General features: G+C 31.9%; 1 long non-coding RNA gene and 1 pseudogene across 1 annotated transcript; both read right to left on the bottom strand.

Annotated features, from left to right (window-relative positions):
* Positions 1 to 615: 615 nt before the first annotated feature.
* LOC108747132 lies at positions 616 to 3889 on the bottom strand. The gene is made up of 5 exons (XR_001939219.1): positions 3751 to 3889; positions 3400 to 3581; positions 2869 to 3280; positions 2450 to 2785; positions 616 to 1126 (listed from the first exon to the last, which is right to left on the bottom strand). It is a non-coding gene; the product is annotated as an uncharacterized LOC108747132 (long non-coding RNA).
* Positions 3890 to 4025: 136 nt separating this feature from the next.
* On the bottom strand, positions 4026 to 6116 carry LOC108747121 (annotated as a pseudogene).
* Between the last annotated feature and the right edge of the window lie 2177 nt (positions 6117 to 8293).

Here is an 8293-nt window from a genome sequence, read left to right as displayed (position 1 = left end):
ACTCAAACTGATTCTTAAACAAATAAAGTAAAAGATTATAAACTGATTCTCTACGAAATAAATTTGACATATAACATAACTATCACATTTCAGTCTGGAAAAAAACATACATTGATTAACATACGTTAATAAGCTCTATGATTCACAAAAAGAAGAAAACACAAATACTAAATACTAAAAAAACTAAATGGAACATACATCTGTAGCAATCTATAGCATATCTTTGGTAAACTTATCTTAATAATTTCGAACACTTGTACTCACTATAACAAACTGCCATTTTTATTGGATATAAGATACATTACACATCAAAGTTAGATTTAAAATGGAATTATTGAGCAGAGACAAATATATTTAATGTAATACATATATGTAGAAAACTTATTTGTCACTCCTAAAAGGCGAGTAAGCCATCATTGCTTAGTCAATAATTTTCCCATTAGCATCTGGATGTACGAGTAACGCTGCATTTGAAAAAAAAAACATTAGGCAATATTTAATTCGTTTTTAAAATAGTTATAATACAATTTCAGCTGACTGAAAAATCTTGTTTTAATCATTTTGTGAAAAAAAAGAAAAATCTACATATACTATGATTTTACATTTTGATGGTACTTCAATAAACTAAAATTGTAAAGCAATCATATCTTTGACAACTTCACACATGTTTGTGGAAGAAAAAGCAAGTTTTTGTTCCTTCCCTTTTTGTTTTCTTCCCCTATAATTATAGAGTCTGCCAACTGCACGTGTAAGCAATTTTTTCATAATGCGATCAATATTCCTAAACTGACATTCCACCTTCGGTGAAAAGTCTTTTAGTCTGTAAATATTTAACACTTTTTTCAATCCTAAAAATGTATTGTAAGAGAATATCTTATGTTCTACTATGAAAACCACTAAATGGGCTTCAAATTTATTTTTACAAAGTATTCTATTTATGATGTGGATAAAACTAAACATTTCTCCATTTTCTCTGCTGATATTCTCAATATTGTACTTGTGGCATTCGTTTAGGATGAGATACGATTATTCCTTTATTCCTGAGTCACTGCACTATTTCCTCCAATATTCCTTGATTACGTTGAATGTCTTTCATTACTCTCATAAATCAAATTTTTTACCACATCTACAATAACAGTAATAAAGAGTAAATTAGTATCCATACATCGCAAATCAAAGAAGTACTTAAGTTTAGCATTTTACCCATGCCAGTGATTTTTTTCGGTGCTTCAACTTGATTATCACAACTAGAATTTACATTACTGTCATTACTGTTATAAGCATATTCATCGTCATGATTATTCTTTTATGAATTCTCAACATTATCAAAAGTTATGCGTTTCGCGGGTTTCCTTCGTGTTCAGATCCATTCTTGAAATGCCAACGTTTCTTGAATCTTGCAGTCCACTTCATCAGGGCGAAGAGCAGCCTGATACTGAGCTGTTCCTCCGGGCCGTTCCTTTTTATACGCTACTTGTTGGAGTGATGGGGGGAAAGAAGAGAATTGTGGGTTAGGGGAGAGAGAGAGGGGGGGGAGAATTGGTCAGTCTTCAATAACCCAAAGAATGGTTTTCCATATTTTATTTATGTTGTAGCCATTATCTCTATTTAGATTGTTAGGATGTTTTTGTATCTCTATGGTTTCTCTATACTTTCTTGGAAAGTATGAAGTGATGTTGGCTATTGTGGTCGTTTTATCAAACAGTATTTGATGTCCTGTTTCGATGTTGTGTTCTGATAATGCTGACTGCGTGACATGTTTTAGCCTGACATCACGTTGGTGTTCTTTTATCCGTAGGTTGACCATTCTCCCGGTTTCTCCAATGTATACTTGCCCGCAGGGACAAGATATTTTGTATACTCCTGCGGAGCTGAGTGTACAAAAGGTCTTTGATCTTTAGGGTTTTTTAAGATTTGTCCTATCTTTTTGACATATGAGAGAATTGATAGAATCCTTTCGTCTGGTTGTGTGTCAGAGACCGTTGTCTTGTTTGCATGGACACGGAGGAAATCCGCGAAACGCAACTTTTATAGAAAGCATCCATGGAAGCTTCAAGAATATTCTCAACATTATTGTCTTCTATATCAGATTTACTCATGTTAGAACCAATTATATTACTAATATTACTGTGGCTAAGAGACGAAGATGAAGTGTCAGCTGTCCAACACTAACAGATTGTAAGTCATTGACAGATTGATTAGAGACTGGAGACTGAAAGATTCTAGTATTGCATTATCTTTTCTACAATAGCATTATCTACTGACAAAATAGAGAAGTACTGTACTATATACATATAATAAAAACACATCAAATAGAATAAAAAATATAAATAAGGATGAAGAATATAAGTATAAATAAATGAAAAACAATACAGTAAAAAGATTTTATAAATCTTTGAATAAAAATTAAATAACGTTCACTCGAGAACAAAATTCTTATGAAACTTACTTCGTTTAATCGATGAGGGTGAAGCGGAGTTCGCTCTATTCTTATCCGAAATCCACTGCTTTGAAGGAGAAGGTGGTGTCAAATGAGCTCTTGCTTTTCAACTACAAATGCGTTCCTTCGAAGATGTAACTGAAGGAAATTTTTCCTTAGTTTCACGTACTCGAGATGTACTCTGCTTTGTAGGTGAAGTAATATCTACTGTATCTTCTCGATAGTTCTCTCATTGAAGGTGAAGCAAAATTTCATTGAGGCAAAAGAAGTTTTAGCTGATTCATGAGATCTGTTTAAGAGACTTATTCAATTTCATGCTTATATTGCATTTCTGAAGAGATACCTCTGGAAAACATGCTTAGTAATATTACAGTAGTATATAATACGCATGTCATAAATGTAATGCAATACATTCATTAAAAACTTACTTTGCTTCAATCTCGATGCAGAGGCAAGCTCTACTTTATCTACTTGTTTCTTAACTATCCCAGAGATATTTTTAAATAACTTGTGTTTCTTTATTGCATTCGGGTTGGATATTTTCTTTAAGGCTCCTCTACTCTTTTCTTAGCTACCGAAGATTGCTTCTATTACATTCTTGACTTTCGGTCATGGAGCACATTTCATTCCTTAATTCTCTATCTGCACTATCAGGAAATGAAATAACAGGAGGTGCCTTAACAGATGTTTTTTTTAATGGTCGATCATCTTCCTTACTGTCCTCTTGAAAAATTCGTTTACTACGGCGCCCTCTTGAGAATATGAGGGACTCTTTATTTGATTCCAAATCTGATTGAACTTCAGATTTATGGAGTTTTAATCGAGCATCTCTGTATATATCTGTATACAAAGTGAATACTTAGTTTAGTACTGAACAAAATGTTTTAAAAAACAACTCATGGTAGCACAAAAATCAGAATTATATATACTGTACTAATGAAGAATTCGTAAAAAACTACATTTTGTAAAACCTGCATCGGGCTCTTGCTGTGATATTAAAACTTTCTGATTTGCAATATCGCTTTTCAAATGATAAGGCCACCAACATTTCTTGTTTCTGGCAAAAGCTATGACTTCAATACAATTATTGCTTGTGGTTTCTCATGGTCAGGTGGAAATTCCACCACAGCATACAAACAATCTGAAAATAGAAATTACAAAAAAAAGTTTAAAAATTTGAATTTTTAAATATTATCAAAAAGAACAAAGGAGAAAAAAAAACAAGAAAATATGCTTCTAGACCTTTACAAAGGACATTTTAATTTACCAACAAATGAAAAAAAGCGTGTAATATTAACAACTTATTGTACCTTTAAAGAAGCAATCTGAGAGCAATACGTTCATTTCCAAATGAAAGAACTATACACTTTCCACAAATTTCTAATGAAACTGGAATATTTCAATGATTCCAGCTATCTAATTTCCAGATACCCATCTTGCTAGATTTAATTGGATTCTCAAAGAAGTGAAGATTATCACACACAAAACAATTCTATTTTCAGATTTTCTTCACCTGTGCAACACTTTCATTTGAATAAAAGAATGAGTTTTTCAAATTAGTCGAGAGAGTGAAATTTGTGTTGAACAGTGTCTTATACCCATTTGGATGAATTGAAATCTGAAGGCAACCATGAGTGGAAGTTGTTGAAATTCATACAAATAGTTCATTTCAGCCAGTCGTCGAGCAAGTTGCTGGAGAACTTTTTACAGATCGAAGCAATTGATCAAGCATTTGATAATTTTCCCAGATAATTTTCAAATGGAAATCCAGAAAAATTTTCTATAACATCATATTGATGAACATCATCACATAAATGCAGAAGGCTATGAATATTATATGATAAAACCGGATGATCGTGCAGTGTTCAACAGAAGCTGCAAAAAGTTTTTCTGCAAAGTCAACATAAGCTTGCTTCTTTACAAGTTGTTCACAAGAAACTATTCTTGCAGCCACATGCAACAGGAAAAAAAGATCATATAACTCTTGTGAAAGCACTTGTTTAAGAGTAACTACTCCTGTATATAATAGGAACAATCGATGTTCAGTCGCTTTCCATCGAGCAACATAGTGTAGAGAACGAGGTTTACGAGCAAACTCTCTTGGGATAAAAATACAAAACTCTTCCAGTTCAAAAGACAAGAAATTTTGTTTGTGTCTAATGCTCTCAATTTTACTTCTGATTTAGCGTTTAGTATAAGATAACTAAGAAATCTTTTCGTCACCCCTTCCCATAACAAGAGCATTGAACACAAAGGGAATTGCCTAATAAACTTGATAGACAATTCAGTAAGAGATACACTAGTATGATGGCTGTCATCTGTTTGGAGATTAAAACTTTTGTTGTCGATATTTTCGAAATTTTGACAATATTTTTGATAAAATATCTAGCATTTATATTCAAATAAATGTTATCGAATTTCCTTTCTCACCTGGAATATATGAAAACACTTTAAAAATTAATTATCACTAATTATTGTAACAAGTAATCATATCATAATTGCTATTCTAAATAACTGGTTATAATAAATAAACAAATTCAAAGGACTTTTTCAAAACATAATAACAAACTCAATCAACGGGCGAAGTAAGAGTCAACCACATTTTTAATTTTTCATAAAATTATATATTATATTAACAGCGATGAAACATCTCTCAAAAAATTAGACTATAAACTAATAAGTTACAAGTTTCGGCTACCGGTTTGAGCCCTCTTCAGACATTAGTATAACGAAAAATAATATAATAACAGAATAAAATCAATTGTCGCAAATGTTCGCATATTCAGAATAATCACAGTTCGGGTGAGTCTTGATCTCGAAACATAATTTCCGTATGGTTGAACAGTCAAAAGTATTAAAAATGTCAGTGGTAAAGTTCTAGTTAATAAAAAGGATAAATTAAAGAATAATAAAAAAAACGTACTACCGACAAACACGCATAAATAAAACAATATAAAATACCGAAAATCCAACAAAATCAAATAAAATTTATTTCATATTTATTACATATGATTTCTGGTAAGTTTTTTATGAAATAAATTTTATTTGATTTTGTTGGATTTTCGGTATTTTATATTGTTTTATTTATGCGTGTTTGTCGGTAGTACGTTTTTTTTATTATTCTTTAATTTATCCTTTTTATTAACTAGAACTTTACCACTGACATTTTTAATACTTTTGACTGTTCAACCATACGGAAATTATGTTTCGAGATCAAGACTCACCCGAACTGTGATTATTCTGAATATGCGAACATTTGCGACAATTGATTTTATTCTGTTATTATATTATTTTTCGTTATACTAATGTCTGAAGAGGGCTCAAACCGGTAGCCGAAACTTGTAACTTATTAGTTTATAGTCTAATTTTTTGAGAGATGTTTCATCGCTGTTAATATAATATATAATTTTATGAAAAATTAAAAATGTGGTTGACTCTTACTTCGCCCGTTGATTGAGTTTGTTATTATAACTGGTTATACTTAACCACTATAAAGGATTGACCCACAACTATTGTATATTGACACTGTACTATTCGAAAAAAAGATAATTCCTAGCTATAATTCCAGCATGTCTATTCTGTAACTCGTTATGCAGTGTCGATATCATAACTTTGTCGTTGCACAGCTTTTTTATCCCTACCAAAAGATGCGCAACGACAACATTTATATACCCATATCGCATAATGGGTAAAGGTATATCCACGCAACTTGCATAGCCACATAAACATATACATAAAGAAAATTATTCAATTGTATTTCTATCATAAGGACATACATAAAATAGTACGATTGGATAATTTTCTTATGCATATGTTTAAGCGGCTATGCAAGTGGATATAAATTTGCAGAATAGGCTGGATAAGAAAAGATATTAGATTTACCTGGCATAATCTACAGTTCTTAGCGTGAGAATGGCCCCGACTCTAATACAGAGTCGATACGGCCGAAAATGCCGCTTATGCGGTGAGTAACAAAAAAACAGTATATAAAACAGAATACAAAAGTCTAAAAAAAGTAATATAAACTCAATTGCGCGTTTGAAGCCGATCACATTTTCCAAAAATAATGACACAATAACGCGTCCAATCACATCAGTAGACACACTGAGACTGATAATCTGCAGTTCACTGCAAAAATATTAAACATTCACGACACTATTTATAGCAATGAAACAACCGATAATAGTGATAGCAATAGTGGAAACAACTAATCAAATTTTGGCTTCTATTCCCTTTCCTGCATATAATATAGCGCTGACATATTGGAATAGCCAATCAAATTTTAGTCACAATTTCTCTCCTACTATGCATCCTCGGGAATGGTACATCTTATCTTCTTACATCATAGGAGCATCAAGTCGAACGTCGTGAGCTTGCTATTCGTCAATATTGATCACATGACCTGTTTTAGCGAATAGCAAGCTCACGATGCTCGACGCCATGTAAAAGTGTCTTATGGCGCGCTGTCATATCAGACCAATCATATTATCACAATGCCACATAGCCACGCTACAACTCAATAGGGATAAGGAGGACGTTACTAGTCGGATTTGCCGGCATTTCATCGGCGAGTGCCATTAAAAAATAAAAGAAGAAAGAGAAGGGGATAAAGAGGGCGAGAGCAGACTTTTGTAAAACACATAATACATACATATAAGAAATTTCATTGGCTCATTTTCTTATATATGTGTTAATAAACTAATCAAATTCTTTATGTATAGTACAATATATTGTGTTATGCAAAAGTCTCCGGCCTTAACAGAAGTCATGTACATGTGTACGCCCGGCCGAAAACAGACTCACAACTCCCTTCTCTCTTATCTTTTTTACCACTCTTCTCCTTGTACCATTCTTAATATTTCATCTGATGATTGATCTGTTTTTTTAGAACAATTCGGACCTCGTATCTTTTGTTTATTTTGATATAAATATTTGAGCAAAATATTTCGAAAGAATTCGTATCAAACATAAATGACGACAACGAAGTAATATACTTGCAATATTCGTTCAACGTTTGGATCCTATTCGTTAAACTTAGAATTTTTCGGAATGTTAGCTAACTGTTTAGAATCAAACAGTAAACATGTATAATACAAAATGAACATTCAATGAACATTAGCATGCTGCCTGAGAAACAAATTGTTATATAATTTAAATCAATTTGAAGACGTCAACACTCGGAAAATGTATTTCTCTAGCAAAGGAAAAATTGCGGCGGAGACAAGCATATTCTAAATGATCACACATTTCGTTTTATGATGAGAATTTAAAGTGTTGCATTAACATACTGCTGGACAATATTATCCTCTAAAATTTATTTTTTATATCATTAACAGAAGATTGAAACATCTCTTTGCAAAACAAGAAATGAAGGAAAAACATCAGTTTTTCATTAATGTAGAAGAAAATTAATGTATGAACAGAGAGTTTAGAGTATTTCCATACATAACAAGCATATCTGACTATGTTATGTTACATCCGTTTTTAAAAAAATCATCGACCGTAGTAGGTTTTCGGCCTCTACATAAACTCAATAAAATCATTCGAACACATAAAGACAAAAATAATAGGGAAGATAATAATCATGTGATCTATAAAATCAACTGTAAAGATTGTAACGCATCGTATGTAGGCCAAACGAAGAGAAAATTAAAAACTAGGATAAAAGAACACAAGAACAATTTAAGATTGGATACATCGAAACACTCAATGATTTCAGAATATATTTTAAATTATTAGGTGTACAAAAAAGTTCTGAGCTTTAGATTTGATACAACCGAAATAACAATTTAAATTTTATATATCTTCCCGCCCTTTTGGGGTTTTAAAACAGTAACATTTAACCTCCTGAAA

Source organism: Trachymyrmex septentrionalis, unplaced genomic scaffold, assembly GCF_001594115.1.
Source record: "Trachymyrmex septentrionalis isolate Tsep2-gDNA-1 unplaced genomic scaffold, Tsep1.0 scaffold194, whole genome shotgun sequence".
NCBI classification, from domain to species: Eukaryota; Metazoa; Arthropoda; class Insecta; order Hymenoptera; family Formicidae; genus Trachymyrmex; species Trachymyrmex septentrionalis.
Note: the sequence above shows the minus strand (reverse complement) of the source record. Positions and strands in the feature narration are given on the sequence as shown.